The sequence below is a fragment of the Chinchilla lanigera genome, unplaced genomic scaffold (genome assembly GCF_000276665.1).
Source record: "Chinchilla lanigera isolate Chin_1 unplaced genomic scaffold, ChiLan1.0 scaffold00019, whole genome shotgun sequence".
In the NCBI taxonomy this organism is placed as follows: Eukaryota; Metazoa; Chordata; class Mammalia; order Rodentia; family Chinchillidae; genus Chinchilla; species Chinchilla lanigera.
Genome location: NW_004955420.1, coordinates 14,460,296 through 14,476,288, shown reverse-complemented (window position 1 = coordinate 14,476,288; position 15,993 = coordinate 14,460,296). Strand labels below are relative to the sequence as shown.

The 15,993-nt window shown below is 59.8% G+C and overlaps 2 long non-coding RNA genes across 5 annotated transcripts; both read left to right on the top strand.

Moving 5' to 3' along the window:
* Positions 1–604: 604 nt before the first annotated feature.
* Positions 605–4,900, top strand: LOC106148400. 4 transcript variants are annotated; one of them, XR_001233816.1, is made up of 3 exons: positions 605–2,419; positions 2,576–2,630; positions 2,871–4,900. It is a non-coding gene; the product is annotated as an uncharacterized LOC106148400 (long non-coding RNA). The 4 variants fall into 4 exon arrangements; XR_001233817.1 differs by lacking the exon at positions 2,576–2,630 and having other exon boundaries at positions 606–2,419; XR_001233815.1 differs by having other exon boundaries at positions 606–2,419; positions 2,576–4,900.
* Positions 4,901–5,071: 171 nt separating this feature from the next.
* Positions 5,072–7,856, top strand: LOC106148399. Its single transcript, XR_001233813.1, has 2 exons — positions 5,072–5,101; positions 5,760–7,856. It is a non-coding gene; the product is annotated as an uncharacterized LOC106148399 (long non-coding RNA).
* The last annotated feature ends 8,137 nt before the right edge of the window (positions 7,857–15,993 follow it).

The window sequence follows — 15,993 nt, the reverse complement described above, 5'->3', positions numbered from 1 at the left end:
GGGTATGGTGGTGCATGTCTGTGATCCCAGCATCTGGGAGGCTGAGACAGGAGGACTGTCACAAGTTCAAAGACAGCCTGGTGTCTACAAAGTGAGACACTAGCTGAAAAAAAAACAAAGAAAAGGAAAGGAAAAATCTCACTTAAGCAGAAAAGAAGCTCTGATATGCAGGGAGGTGGGGGCAGCTCAGTGAACCCCGGGGAGCACCACCAACCTGGTAGCCGGGCCATGGGCAGGAGATGAGATTGTCCTGGGCCAGAGGGAGAGTCACCCAGAACAACCAGCACTGGTGTCTGCACTTAGAATGGCGACAGTCACAACTGTCACCAGGAGCACCAGGAGAAGCCACATGAGACTGCATCCTCTGGACCCTGAAGCCCAGCGGGAGTCCCCTGGCTGAGCCATTGAAAGCTGTTGGAGATAGCCGGGCGTGGTGGCACACGCCTGTAATCCCAGCACTCGGGAGGCTGAGGCAGGAGGATCATTGTGAGTTTGAGGCCAGCCTGGGCTACAAAGTGAGCGCAAGGCCAGTCTGAACTGCATAGCGAGACCCTGTCTCAAAAAGACAAAAAAAAAAAGAAAAAAAAAGCAAGCATCAGCCGGGGATCACATCGGCTTCATTAGTAGCCACACAGTCACCTGCCAGCTAACGACAGCTCTGGAAGGCACCTCTGCTCTTTGACACGAGAAGGATTCTGAAAAGGGGTCTAATCAAGTGGCTTCCTTGCGCACCATCCTCCCGGACGCCCACGGGCTAACACTCCATGTGTGGTTGTGAATAAAGTTTTATTGGAACACAGCCGTACCCACTTGTTCACATGCTGTCTTTGGCTGACTTTGCACCACCTTAGCAAAGTGGAGCAGGTGCCCCACAAAGCCTGAGCGATGGACTATGCACGCCTCTCCAGGAAAAGCTGCCAGCCCCTGGTCTGGCTTCAAAACCAGAGGCCATGGCTTCAATAAAATCTGGATTATTCAAAAGCACAAGTAAAGAGCAATGAGGGTGCTGGGGAGAAAGTAAAGCCGGCAAGAGCTCCCCAAGTGCGGCGCTGGCAGACGCCCAGGATGCCAGAGGCCGGCGCCAGCCCCAGAGGGCACGGGGAACAGGCACTCATACCACGAAGGCAGCCTGAGTCCTCTTCCTAGCATTGCAGAGGTCAAGCTTGGGAAAGCTTAGGGGCTCTGTAATCCCTGCGGGGGCGGGCGGGGGGCTAGTAGCTGTTGGGTGGCCCCACTTCCTGTGTCCAGACCCTGGAAGTGCGGGGAGGTAAACATGGTCCTCCCAGTAAAAAGAAAAGACCACCGTGCAAACAATTGAAGGCCAAGAACTATCAGTGCTGCGCGAAGAAGCGCCTTTGCCCCTGGCTGAGCACGCTCTGTGTTTGTGGTGAGTTAAGCAAGAGGCCTCCCTGAAAGGAGCCGCCCTTCCCTAGGGACGGGGACGGGGACAGCTACCCGCAGGACTGAGCGCGTGCGTGGCCTGCGTGCTGGACTCACTTGGCTGCGGCCCGGCCCCTCCCGCAGGAAGCAGCTCCTGCGCCCCGGTGATGCTCTTCCGCTCACACCCTGGAACCCACATCCCAGCCCGAGGGGAGCCGCAGCCCTCAGCAGGCAGCCCCAGCACCTGGCTCGCCTCCCTCTGCTCCGGGCCAAACCCTCAGACGCAGAAGAAACCGGAGCCCTCAGTTGGCCGGAGCGCGGCTTCCTGTCCAAGTGTTTGCGGCCGGGCTTCCTGCTGATGGAGGAGCAGCCCGCAGCGCGGCCACATCCCCGCGGTGGCTCCCACGCCCGGCCACCACGCACGGCCAGCTGGCAACCGCGGCCGCTGCGCTCCCTGCAGCTGTCTGCCGACGTGACATTCGTGGAGAAGCAGGGGTCGGGCCACCAGGGCTAGAAAGGGGATCCCTTTGGGAGGAAGAGAGGAGGCTATGAATCAGGCAGAAGCCCAGGGCTCACAGGCTTGTCCTGGGCAGGTGGCCAGAGCACAGCGCACCTGCAGCCCACACCCCGCACACAGACCCGAAGCCCCCTCCCTCGCCGCCTGCAGCCCTCGGCCTGCACCTCCGCGCCGGCAGCTGAGAGCACCCTGGGTTCCCATCTCTCCGTCTTCACCTTCCCGGAAAACCAGCGCCCCCTCCACCAGGGGACACTGGCGAGAGACACTTTGCTGGGCGTGCTGTTCATCTCCCCGCATTTTCAGGGCCTTGACACAGGAAAGGAGCTTATCCAGGGAGCCCCAGGGAATGAGAGCAGGAAGAACGGGAACAGAGACATCCTGCATAAGGGACAGCAACTGTCCTAAAGGTAGGGAGCCTCCCATCGCTAGACTATTCAACAGAGATTGTGCCCGGGACGCCAAAGCGCTGGACGGCAGACTCAGTAGGACCAGAAGGACCAGGACAACACAGCGCCTGGAAAAGTAAGCGCCAGACATCAGGAGGGTGGGGAGGAAGGGCAGAGGAGGGAGGGGAAGATAGAGGGAGGGCAGCCTCGAAAGCCCTGTAGGGTGGAGCCCTTCCTCTAGGGCACCAGGACAGTGCAGGGTCTGAGGGTCGGTCCTTCCTGCTACCGCAAGTCTCTTTCGGCCCTTGAAGACCAGCGTGACGATGTAACCAGAGCCCTGGTGTGGGGTGAGCACCGGAGGGTCCCCGATCGTCTGAGAAACACCAGACTCAGCCGGTCCTACAAAACTGATTTCTCCCCGGACAGAGGGAGGGCATGACCGCGCGCCCTGCATGACCAACGGAGGGCTGGGGAATCTCTGGAGGGGCCTGTGCCTTTCGGGGGCTGTTCCCCAACTTTCTCCACGTGGGGACGCAAACCCAACCCCCACAAGGTAAAGGAGAGGTTTGGTTTCTTCATGGCTACAGTCCGCGCTCGCCCAGCCGGCTCCAAGGCAGGAACAGCATGGCGGAAGGATCTGGCGGAGCGAAACTGCCCGGCTAATGGGGACCGGAAGCAGAGGCCGGAAGTAGACCCCGGAGCAGCGGCAGGAAGGAAGGGGTGGGAACAAAGGAACCCCCCGGAAGCCACGCCTCCACGATCCACCAGACTACGGGAAGTGAGCTCCGTCCGCCCCATCTCCACGGCCGGGGGCTGTCGGAGGAGGGGGCAGAAACCAGTTTCTCTGCTTCTCCCTTTATGTGGCCACGACACCTGTGGGGTCCCAGCTCCTGCCGGGGAACCTCCCCCAGGTCCCAGGTCTCACTGGGTTCCGGAAAGAGGCACCATCTCCATCCGGGCCTAGTGGAGATGGCCTGTGGTCTCAGCAGTCTGGGAGGCTGAGGCAGGAGGATGGCAAGTTCCAGATCAGCCTGGGGAACTCACTGTCTCAAAATTAACATGGGCAGGAAACGTGGCTCAGTCTCCAGGATGGGACTGAAGGAAGAGGGAAGGGGGAGGGCTGACAGGCTGCCTCCCCATGGGCTCCTCATTTTCTTCCAGCACCTGCACAACCAGCTCTCCTCCACCAAGGCTTCTGAGTGGGTCCCCTTTTCTTTCCCCAGGTGGGTGCGAGTTTATTGAGCCCGGCCCCTGGCGGGGTCGACCTGATGGCGGAAGGGACAGTCCTCTCCCGGCCAGCTTCAGGAGGTCCAAAGAGCAGAGCGGCCGGGCGCGGCAGGGGAGAGCAGGCCGGCGTCCGCCTGCTTGAGGAGGCCCCAGCTGCACCCCTGGGTGTGCGCTGAGCTGAGGACCTGGTGTCCCCCGCCCGCCGCCCCCAGGAGGCCCCCTCCTCTCTCTCCTGCTAGCCCTGGCACCCTTTGAGGCGATGACACAGACTCATGGCGCTCGAGGACGTGGGCCAGCGCGTGTGACTCAGCCTCTCGGGGCTCTGAGTCGGCCGCGCTTCCAGCCGCACGTCACCGCCACAAGGCCAGCGGGGAGGGCTCCTCCGAAGTGGGCAGAGGAAACAGGTGTCCTCCTGCCCCGCTGCTGGCCGGGACACAGCTGGGAGAAACCAGGCGGTTCCTCCTGCACCCCACCGGCCAGGCAGCTCGCTCTGGGCCCAGGCGCCCACTTGGGGCTCCTACAGTGGGAAAGAGACACCCAGAAAATGCCAGCCGGCTCCATCCAACACATCTATAAGGGGTGATCAAAATATACAGTGAAAGTTGCCATTTAAAAATTATTATAGTAAAAGACACACTGCCATGAGTCCCTCTCAAAGTCCTGCCCCCTGTTCCCAACAGGTTTATACCGTCGTCCTTGCTGCTTTCTGCAGCAGTTCTGGAAGTCCTCTTTCCTGAAGGTCTTCACAAGGTGTGATCAAAAATACAGTGACTGCTGCTGCTGACTGCCATCCAACGGAGGCTGCTCCTAAAAGCAAGATGCTGTGTCCTCAGCCACCTTGTCCACCAGATCTGGCACCGTGTAACTTCTGGCTCTTCCCCATAGTCAAAGTGACCGTGAAAGGACAACGTCTGAATCAGTTCAGGACATCGAGGCAGCCAGGACAGCACAGCTAAAGACCCCCACGAAGGAGAACTCCAGAACTGCTGTAGGAAGTGACAAGAACTCGGGATAAGTGTGTTCAAAGTGAGGGGAAGGTTCTGAGGGCGACTCGTGGCAGTGTGTCATTTACTGCCGTAAAGTTTTTAATTTACATACCATAGTTTTCGATCAAACCATGTATGTTGGGTACCTGCCAGAGACCAGGCCTGCTGCAGAGATGAGAAAACGATGGTCCCTGCTGTGTAGGAAAGGTAGGAGCTCGGAGTATGGAATGAGCAAGCCCTGCCCGGGTTTGGATCCAGACTTCAAACACAAGTACTTAGATGACTGTGGGCAAGTGACTCTCACCTTCTGGGGCTCGGTTTTCTCATTTATGAAATAGGCATAAACATTATCTAGTTAAATTTTTGAAGAATTTTCCCAGCACCTAACAAGCACTCTTCAACGATTTGTTTTTATTTTGTTTTTTTTCCGGTACCGGGAATCAAACTCACGACCTCCCACTTGCTAGGCAGGTGCTGTGCCGCTGAGCTAAATCCCCAGCCCCCTTTATTTTTGTTTTTGAGACAGGGTCTTGCTACATAATCCGCGCTGGCCTTGAATTTGCAGCGATCCTCCTGCCTCAGCTTCTCTTCCCTTGGGATTACAGGTGTGCGCCATCCTGCCTGACAGCTTTTTTTCTTTTTCTAATTAATAAATCCAGAATTCCTGCGCGCTGGGGGTGGAAAAGCATTTTCAAGGGTGCAAATCTCCTGCTAACGCTCAGAGCTGACACACAGCCTGTGATCCCGGCGCAGGACAAACAGGCCCTTGGAGCGTCCTGTGTCCCCCGCCAGCCCCAGCCCCCGCCGGATGCGCGCCCAGGTCCCGTCTTGGAGAGTTTCCGGACCCTGGGTCACCCGGCTCGCTGCGTCTGGCGGCCCCACCCTTCCCGGCAGCCAGGCGAGAGTCGCCAGCGCCGGGGGCGGGGCCCGGCCTCGCGGGGTCGCGAGGTCCCCGGCGAGGATAGGGACTGGCGGGGACGGCGCGCTCCGCCCTCTGCAGCCGGGACCCGATTCGGAAGCGCCGGCGCGCCCCCTGCTGGGCGCCCAGGGGGCTGCCACCGCAGCGTCATCCTGCTGCACCGCACAGCGGGGAAGCCTCACACAGGGCTCCAGGGACATCTCGGGGATTGCTGCATGGGGTGCACTTTTAACACCCACTTTGCAGGCGAAAGCAATGAGTCTGTCGCTGCCCACTAGGCTATGGCAGAGTGAGACCGGAAACTAGAAACCACCCTTTCCCTTTTGTTTGCTTTGTTTCTTTAGTGTACGGTGCTCAGATCTGCTTGGAGGGAGAAACGACCCCTCCCGCCCACCTCCGCGCCCTGCCTGCTGGCACGCACCGCGCTACCTCCAGGACAGACTGCTTCTCCTTTCGCCCCCCGCCCAGCTAGAACCCAAGGGCCCCTCGGCAGCCTGATTCAAGCCTCTGTGCCTGCTGGCGGCTCTCCTGCCTTCTCCGGCCACACCTGGCAGGCCAGCCTTCCCCCTGCAGCAGGCCTGGGCCCTCCCTCCATCCCCCAGGGGAGCGAGGCGCCCGCAGTGTGGGTACAGAAAGTCCCCCTGAGCTACCCTCCCACGCGGCTCCGTGGCAGGGGCTGCAGCCCTGCCAACAGAACCCATGCAAGCCGCAAGCCGGCAGGCTCCAGACCCGCACCCCTGCCCGGCCAGGGACCCTGGAGAGAGGCCATTTGGGAGCTCCCCTCTCCCAGGAGGGGGAGGTGGCCCCCGCTGTCCTCCTCCCTGAAAACAAAGTCCTTCCTTTGAGCTCTCAGGACACAGGAGCTGAACGCAGCCACACGCAGCCCCGGGGAACCTAGGTGCTGTGGACAGGCGCCTGGGAATAGGCTCCTGGGGACCGGGCCTGCGGACTGGCTTGGAAGCCTTCCCAGGCCTCAGAGGAGGAGGAAGGCCTGCCGCCCGCCACCCACGGCCCGGCTCCTGTCGTGGGACAGAGCTGGCCTCACTCAAGGACAGGACAGGCAGGCAGCGAGCTGTTTTCTGGGAAGGCCGCCAGTCTTTGTGCCCTCAGGCTTCCGGGCACAGAGGAGGGCGGTCAGCCGAGCAGCCACTGCCGCCCTCAGTCCCCCCGGGGCCAGGCTGGGTGGGCACACCCTGCTCTGCTCTCCCAGCCAGGGGTGGTGGCAGGAAGACTGCAGAGGCAGCTTCTTTCCTCTCCCGCTGCCCCGTAAAGGGGCGTCACGACCCGTGGCCTCCACGCCGGGAGAGCTGGATGCACGACAGGGCTTCCTGCCCCCCGCCACCTGGGCGCACTGGGCCTAAAACACTGCGCTCTAATTCCCGGGTCATGTTGTGCCCCCAGAGCGTGGCCTGCCACTCACACTCAGCCTCAGTCCCCCCTCTCTCTGCCTGTCCACAAGTCTCAGCGAGTAAGACACGGTGTGACACGGAGGCCCAGTGCCCACGCAGGGCTGCCTGAGATGAAAGGGTGAGGACGACGTGGAGAAGGGGCCTGGGGGACCCGCTGGCCGCCAGATGAGGCCACAGCCCCGGGCGTCCCCACGTGGCTGAGAAGGAGGCGGCCCTGGGGTATAACGGGGTCCCAGAGCACATCTCCACTTCCTCACTGGGTAGAAGGACGGACTCAGAGGACACCAGGGCCGCCCCGCCCCCGCTGCCCAGGCTGTGTGCCTGGGGAGCCGTGTTTCTGTGAAGGTAAATGGCCTTTGGGCAGGAGGGTGGCAGGTCACAGCCAGGTCCAGGCAGCAGCTGTTGGGGGGACTCAGCCGCCCTGTGAGAGGGACCCTGAAGGGCATGGCAGGGGCTGTTTCCAGAAGCATCCTGCGCAGGGAAGTTCGACGGGCTGTAATGGTTCCGCCCCCACGTCACCTTCTGTCACACCCTAGAGTCCGTCTCCCTCCTCTCCCCGTGCAAACGGAGCCTGCGGAGGCACCCCACACTTCCTGCCATGCAGCACGTGGCCTTCGGAGTGCTAGGACAAACAAGCGTGTGCCTGGGGAGAGCCCAGCCTGCGTGTGGCGGGCCAGGGCTGCAGGACTGGGTGGTCCCCCGGTCACCACACACGAGTGTGGTGCGTGTCACTCACCCGCCAGCATGCACATGGCATGCACGCGCGTCAGGAGGGGGCGGTGGGGGGCTGCTGGTGGTTCTGGGGCTGGGACCCCATGGCTTCCGTGGAGCGTCCCGTCCGTCCGCCCAGAACCCGGCCAGCAGACAGCCAGCTGCACACCAGCTGTTAGCTTGAGGAAAACCAGCAACCAGAGTCGTGACGGTAGAAAGCAGTCTTCATCTTAAGAGGGGCCCGGCCCGGACCCCCAGGAAAGCGCAGCTCTGCGCAGGAGGGCGCTGGGTTCCTTCAGGAAAATGAAGAGCGACAGCCCAGCCCAGGCTTTATCTTGTTTTCTCCTGTCCCGCCGTGGACAGGCGTGGGAATGGCCAGCTGTGCCAGGCTGCGGGTGGTCGGATGTCCCCCCGGGAGTGAAGCAGAGAACGGAGGGACAGAGGGACAGAGAGGAAGGCATCCCGCCCGAGGCCTGTGCCCCACACTGGTCTCCTCCCACCGCGCCCTGCTGCACACCAACGTCGGGCTCCGGAGGGAAACAGCCTGCCCAGTGGCTCCGGGGCCCACTGTACGTGGCCTTCTTGTCACTTGCTCTGCTGCTGATGACAACGTGTGGTCCAGACGGGGATGCTCGGTTGCATGGGGGGAGGTGCCAGGCATGTGGGGGTGGGCGGGGGCGCTGGAGCACCTCCCCCGCACAGGCTCACCCTCCCTCCCTCCCTCCACCAAGCATTCCCTGTGCTTAACCCGAGTCCCAGTGTCTCACTCCTCACGGAAGTGATGAGACCCCACCAGAAACATCCCCTCTGGTGGAGCTCAGGGAGCCAGGGACAGGGACCTCGGGCACAGGGAGGCACAGCCGACTGCGCCAGACTTCTGGTGTTTCCCTTTGAGAAAATGTACCCGCTTCACCAACAGCTGGTCACCAGTCACACCTCTGGTCCCTTGGTCGTGAGCAGGCCTGGCTTCGCTTGACAGGAAGCAGGGCCATCCACACGGGGCTGGGAGCCAGGCCAGGCTCGCCTCTCGACCAGCGCCCTCGCCTCTCTGGGCCTCAGTTTCCCCATTTGTGCAGTACAGGCGCTGGTACCGGAGGTACCAGAAGGTCTCTGACCTTTCCTCTCCAGGGTGCGTGCGGCCCGCCCGTCCCCTGCAGCCGCTTGTCCCTTTACACTGCGGGAAGGCGGTGAGGTCAGTCCCACCGCCAGCCACTTGCCAGGCTCTGTGGCTGCCAGGAGCAGGCGGTGTCGGCCCCCAGGCAGAGCGCGGGCCTGTGCCACCCCTCCTCCCTCCTGCTCCGGGCTTGCGCGGCTTGCAGGACTTCCTGACCCGCCGCACCCTGAGGAAGGTGCCCAGGGCCTGTGCCAGCGGCCGGGGCTCCTCAGCCAACCAGGGAGCGAAGTGTGACCACCGCAGAGGGAGCTGCGGGGCCGGGGAAGCCGGACAGCTGGGACCCGGCTGGAGGGCAGCTGAGAGAGGCAGGAAATAGGGAAGGGAAAGAGACACTGGTCCGAGGAATAAATAAGGGCTGGAGCCAGGAAAAGTGGGCCAGCTCTGCAGGGAGGAGCAGGGCGCAAGAACCACCCCCTCCAGGCCCCGGCCCCCAGCTCCCCCCGAGACACCCCCAGGCTCCCCCGGCCCCACCCCAGCCCTGGCGCTGTCACCACCAGGGACTGTGTGTGTTAAGCCTCAGAATGAGACGCCCAGCAGGGGCTTGTCCCCTCCCTTCTCTCCGTCCCTTGGAGCAGGAGAGGGGCCCCAGCCAGGCCCCAGCACGCTGACCCCAGCACGGCCAGGGACGGGAAGAGCCAGGCTCTTGTGCCCACTGGGAGACGCGGGCCTCCAGGGCACAAGGCTCTGGCCCCAGGGAGGCCTTGGCCGCAGGCCGGCAGGGCTGGCAGCAGCTCCTCCCGGCTCCGCCAGCACCCTTGGAAGGAAACCCCCGCTTCGCACTCCTTCCCTTCAGTTGGCTGACGGCGCCGCGCTGTTGGCTCCGGTCTTCTTTTTCCTTCCTTTTAACCTTCTCTCCATTTTTTCCCTGCTGTTAAAAAAATAAAGTTTTTGCAAGCGAGGGTGCAGGTCTCTTAATTTCTCAACATTTCTTTAGGAGAACGGTGCGCCTAGTACCCTGTGATGGGCTCCGTGTCTGTGCGGCTGTTCACGGTGTGGGAAAGGCTTCCCAGACTTTTGCCAGGCCCCTGGCTACAGACAAGGCAGGTGGCATCACACAGATGGTCGGACAGACACCCGAGTGCCCAGAACCCAGGTGCCCAGCCTCTATCAAAGAAGGCCCAGGAGCAGGTTCCTTGGGGCCCCTCAAGCCCATCTTCCTGTGCACCAGCTCTCCCTGGGCGCTGGGTAGCTCCCAGAAGCCTCATGGGGCATGTGGACACAATGGGGAGGAAGTTCCTGTGCCTCTGCAGTGCCCCCAGGAGAAAAGACAGATCCCTCTTCCACCAAGAGGGAGGGCAGACCTGGGCCTCAAATGATCTGCAAATGTCACCCTGTAAACATGGCAGCAACCTTCCAGGCAGAAGAGGAAGCCGTTGCCAAGGTAACATGAGGGAGAAACAGAGGCAAGATTCAAACTCAGGTCTGCCTGACTCCAGAGCCCACACTGCCTCTACTGGCCCTGGGCTGCCGCCCTCAGGAAGCTTCGAGCGAGTATGGATGGCCTCGCCAGGGGATCGGGCCCATGGCCTGAGCTCTGAGGTCCCTCTGAGGCTCAGCCATGCCTGGAGCCCAACAGTCTGGACAAGCAGGACACACAGATCCTATTCAACCCTGGAAGCCCCGCAGGAGTCCCCACCATGCACCTCAGGGAGCAAGTAGCAGGGAAGACGCACCAAGTCCCCAGTCCTGTCCTCAGGGGTGCTGAACAGGAAGTGAGCAGTACTGAGGCACAACGACCCTCGGGAAGGTCTGCGCCTCACTCATTCCCAGAGAGCCTGTGTGCCAGGGGCCACGTGAGGGCCAGGAGCGAAAGAGCGGTCATCTCCAGGGCTTCCAGGCCCCAGGCCAGGTTGGCCACTGTGGCCTGGGAGAAGGTCTGGAGCAAGAAAAGCGGGGACAGGCGCCGTTGGAGCCTACGGGGGAGCAGTTGATTCTCAGGGGGCCCCCAGGGAGGTCCCGAGGAGATGGCGCTGAGAAGGGAATCGGATTGTTGTAGGAGTCTGACGAATGCAGTCCACGAGAAAGGGCAGGGGCAGTGGTCAGTCGGTGCATCTGACATTGCGCAACAGGGAAACTGAGGCCCAGAGACGGTCTGACTGGCCCAGGGTCACCAGCCAGGACTCAAAGCTCCTACTCGGTCACATAGTCATCATACTCTCCTCTGGACACTGGCTGTTTGGGGGAGGGGTCGGTCTTTGCCCCACCCCGGCCCTCCACGTCGTCTGTCATCCTGGCCGCTGTCTCCCGCTCTGGTGGCTACTGGGGACCTGTGTCAGGGCTACTGTTTGCAGGCTCCGTCCTCCCGGGCCGTGGAAGTCAGCGTGGGGTTGAGATAACAGCTTTAGCCCCAGGACCAGAAGTCCCAGAGCCAGGGGACCCTCGCCCGAGGTCACTCAGGATGCAGGGCAGGTTCTCTCTGAGGGGGCAGGCAGCTGGGGAAACACACTGGAGAGAAGCAGGGTGCCCTCCACCCCAAAGCAAAGCTACAAAGCCAGGAACTGTCTACCCCACTCGGGGACCTTGGTGTGTGGAAGTGAACAGGTGTGAGAGGAAACAGACGTCTGCAGAGATGTCACCCCACACCCATGGTGCCCCCCAAAACCCCCACTCTCCTCTCCCTTAGCCTGGCTGCTACAGCCTGGCTGGATGTCACACAACGAGGGGCCTCACCTTGCTTTGTTCTCTGCTTCCTGGGAAGGGACCGAGGAGGTCACACTCGAGGGGGCCCAGGAGAGACCCCGTGTGTAGCACATACCCCCAAGCCCCAGAGCTGGAAAGGACCCCTGGCCCTCTCAGGCCACCTCACCCTACAGCAGGGGCCACTGAGGCCTCGGAAGTGGCCGGGGACCTGTCTGTCATCAGAGAAAAGGGAGGGACACTGTCAGACTGGTCTGGAGTGCTGTCCTCTAGGCAGGGGAGCAGTGAATGGGGAACCCTGGAAGTGGCCCCGTCAATGCAGCAGAAAGATGCTGCCAGAGGTTCAGCCACGCAGCGCCTCCCTCAGTGGCCCCCGGGCCCCGGGCTGTGTCCTCCCCTGCGTGACCAATGACAGCCTAGCTCCGCTGAGGGTTTAGGTTCAGAGAATTACAGGTAGCTTTGGACAGTCCCCAGAATTTTCTGGAAACCAGGCCAATCAAGTGTTCTTTGTTTTGATTTGGGTTAGTTTGGGTTTTTTTTTAAGACAGGATCTCACTATGTAGCCCAGACTAGCCCCAAACTTTCAGTGAGCTTCCTGCCTCAGCCTCAGAGTCCTGGGCTTACAGGTATGCGCTACTAATCAAACACATCTTAAAAGCTCTAAATTATGAAGTGGGGGGGGCAGCAGAGGCATGGTTGTCAACTTGAGATGTCAGCATTCCCTGGACAGGTCATAAAAATGCAGACTCCTGGCCCCTTCTTGGACTCTGGGGGACCAGGCGACCGTGTGGCTGCCCGCAAGATGACAAGCCCTGCCTCGACCCCAAGGTGGACGGGGCCTGGAGGCCACATCCAGAGAACCCACCAGCTGCAGCACGGGGATATGAGGTCGTTCTGATCAGCAACGTCTCGGGTGCCTGAGCCTCAGCCAGACTGTGCAGCTCCAGGGGAAGACAGCAACAGGGGCTCTGCCAGTGCCCTCTGCAGGCAGCTGGGCTTCAAGTGGGCACCAGGCCTGGGGGGACAGGGTGGAGATAAGGGCTGAGAGAACTGGGCTATCAGTTCCCAGCCACATAGCCCTGAGGTCCCGGGGTCTTCCAGAGCGTGAGGAAGGCGAGAGGAGAGGCAGCCACGCCCACGAGGGAGAGATGGAAATAGCTCCACTTCATGGACATCGGGTTCCCTTCTCTCAGACACTTCGCTTACATCCAGAAGGAAACAAACACAGGCAACTTGCACTTCCTTCACACCGCCGATTCTGGGTGCTAAGTGCGGGGTGGGATTCAAAAGCTCTACGTGTGGGTGGCAAGTTTGTGCGGCAGCCAATACACAAGCCCTGGGCAGAGGGGCGGACGGGGCTGTCCCCGTCTCCCGCAGCTCCTACGCGGCCCGCCCTGCCTTCCAGCCCTGTGTCATCGCAGATCCCCGCTCTGTCCACACGGCCAGGAATACAGAGCTGAGTGAGCTCCCTGGCAGGCAGAGGTTTGCCAAGTCCAGTTCTTCTTGCTTCTTTGAGGGGAATGGGAGGGAGTGTTTGGCGTGGTGGAAAGAACGCCTGACAAGCAATCAAAATGTGTGAGTTAATTTCCAGAACTGACTCAAAACTTTCAGGAAATGACTTGTCCTTTGTGAGACTGGGGAAGTGACCTCCCGGACAGGACTTCAGAGCTCCCAGTGGATATACCACTGGAGAGTGTATTAGTTACCTCCTGCCATGTAACAAATTATCCCCCAATGTAGCTGCTCAACCATTTGTTATTTCATAGCTTCTTTGGGGCAGGAATCTGGCAGGGTTTAGTACTATGGCTCTGGCAAGAGGTGACTGCCCTGGCTACCATCAGTCCAAGGCTAAGCAGGAGAAAGAAGCACACACACCCCCATCATGCACTTACCTGGCTGCCCATAGGCTAGGAAGCCCCCTCGTGGGGTTGTTGACCTCAGTTTCTTAGGGCAAGGGTCTCTCCATTGCTACCTCCCAACATGGCAGCTGGATCTCCCAGAGCAAGCAGTTTCAGAGGAAGCAGGAAGAGGGAGGCAGAGAGAGAGACAGGAGCAGAAAACACAAGCTACTGTCTCCCTGTCACCCAGCATAGGGTGTGACACCCCAGCATTGCTCTCTAGTCTCCACTGGGCAGTCACAAAGCCCAGCCCACACCCAGGAACAGGATCACTAAGAGAGTAACTCAGTTCCCTCTGGGGAGAGCAGAACCAAGGACTGTGTGGACACAGCTTAGAATCGACCCAGGAAGTTAAAAACCAAAGGTCACTAAAGGTCCTCGCTTGTGCCCCTGGCTCTCCTACACCTCAGAAGGTGGGGCACAGTGGACATAAAAGGGTCAGAGGTCGGATTTCTCCAGGGAGGCTGTGTTCCCACCTCAGCAGAGAGGGGGCTGGAGAGTGAGGGGTGGAGCTGGGGAAGTCAAGTCAGGAGGCTGCCGCCCTCTTCAGTGAGCCCACCGGGGCCTTAAAGTAGCTGGGAACGGGATCTATACGTCCGGGAGTGGGTTCCTGCCTGGGCAAGGTGTGATACCCAGCCACCTCCATGGTGCTGGGCCTGGCGGCCGGATGTGGGACCTTCCCCCGCAGGGACGGGATGCTAGGGACCCCTCCCCAAAGGAATGGGGAGGACAGATGCCAGAGCATGGGGAGGAACCAGAAAAACCACAAACGGAAGGGGACGGAAGGTCACTTAGACTCCAGCAGACTTCGCCACCTCATTTCCTTATCTGCAGCTTGGGCACAGTAAGGGAGTTTGTACCACGGAGCTGTGAAAATTTAATGAGATAATCTATTTCAGACTCAGAGTGGCTAGTGCATAATTAGTAGGCAGAAATACAAGATCACAAAAGACATTAGCATGCCTCCAGCCCGGAAATCTTGTCCAGTTTATGGTGACAGATGACAGATGCTCCTCAGACCACTGCTTACTTACTTCAAGGGCCTGGGAGCTCACCACTTGCTCTGGCATCTTAGGACGACAGGGTCAGCCCACAGATGGACAGCTCTGTTCCCTTTGCGACCCAACAGCAGACAACAGTGTTGAACTTCAGGTAGCCCCTAAAATAAGAAAGGAGGCAAAAATGTACTGTTCTGTTTTGTAAGAGGTAAAGTCTCCTTGGCAACCCCCAAACCATTTCACTTTTTTTTTTTTTTTTTTTTTTTTTTTTTTTTTGAGACAGGGTCTCGCTATGCAGTTCAGGCTGGCCTTGAGCTCACTTTGTAGCCCAGGCTGGCCTCGAACTTGCAATGATCCTCCTGCCTCAGCCTCCCGAGTGCTGGGATTACAGGTGTGCACCACCATGCCTGGCTCAAACCAGCTCAAACCATTTCACTTATCCCACTTACATCTTATTTCATTTTAGAGCCAAATTGTAATGGAAGGATTTGGTGTAAAAAGCCATGGGTTGAGAAGCTAGATAGGAAGGCGCTGTCCCCAAAAGCTCAGAGAGTCGAGAGTGGGGTGAGGGCTTGGGTGTGGGGGTCGGGGGATTTGAGGCGGATGTGTATGGATTTATACCTGGAAGAAGCAGGTGTTTGCCTCCGGGCTTGCCTCTGGGTGTGCATGTGTGTGAGCTGGGTGTGTGGGTGCTGGGGAGTAGGCTCACTCGGTGTGTGAGGATGAGGCTATGTGGGTGTTCTGAGGATTTCTTTCCCTAAGGACCTGAAATTTCTTTCCCTAAGCCCCTGGACACCTGGTCCAACGGAATATGCAGCATAAACTTAAGAAATAAAATCGTCGGTAGTGCCTCCAAGGCCCACGAGGTGAGGCGCACCAAATCCCCAGGGGCAGATACCCCGGCTCAGCTCGAAGTCCCACCAGCCACCCCTCACGGGGAGATGGGGTTAGCTCCTCCTCCACCCCAAACTTCCAGTCTGAATCTTTGAATCAGCCTTATGAGCAAACATCTGCCACTCTCCCCTCTCCGTCCTGAATGAAAAGTGACGATCAGAACCCGGAGGAATCTTTGTGCTTTCATTAGGTATTTTAGCAGACGCCGTGAGGACATTCAGATTCGATTTCCCTGTTTTGTACACACACATAAGCCCACACTAAGAGGATTACTTCTCCGGGTGCCGGCTCCCTCCGAAAGATCCTGGTCAAAAGGGACCCGTGTTCGACAGCGTTTTCTCTAATTCCTCCGGCTTTTCTTCCCTGAGTCAGGGTGCAGACGTCTAACCTGCTCCGAAACCCACCCGCCTGGCAGAGCTGGGGTGACAGTGGCCCCGCTCCTGATGACGCCGACGGCAGACGTTAGCGCTCGGTTCAGCAGCAGACCAAAGGAGAAGGGAAAGGCCAACCCTCCGTGCCCCACAGAAAAATGTAGCCTTTTCGCCTCTGCGCCCGTGAATGGCTTTTCGAGGGTTTTCATTAGGCCCTGGGCCCGCTGGTGCAGAAAGCCCGCAGATGTTGATGTTTTTTCATCCCTGGGTTAAGATGTCTCCCATAAGCTTTCATTCCTCATTTGTTACTTCTTTATTATCCCCGGGGTTTTGCCGCCTCCCTCCCCTCGCTCCTCTGAAGAGAGCAGCGGTAGCTGAGCCTGTCATTATCCCGGCCCTTTTCTCGGGCCTCCCAAGGCAGCCCAGGCCTCCGGCCCATTGTGCCGAACAGCAGGTAGCTGAGGCAGGCCGGGTCACGCCGCAGAC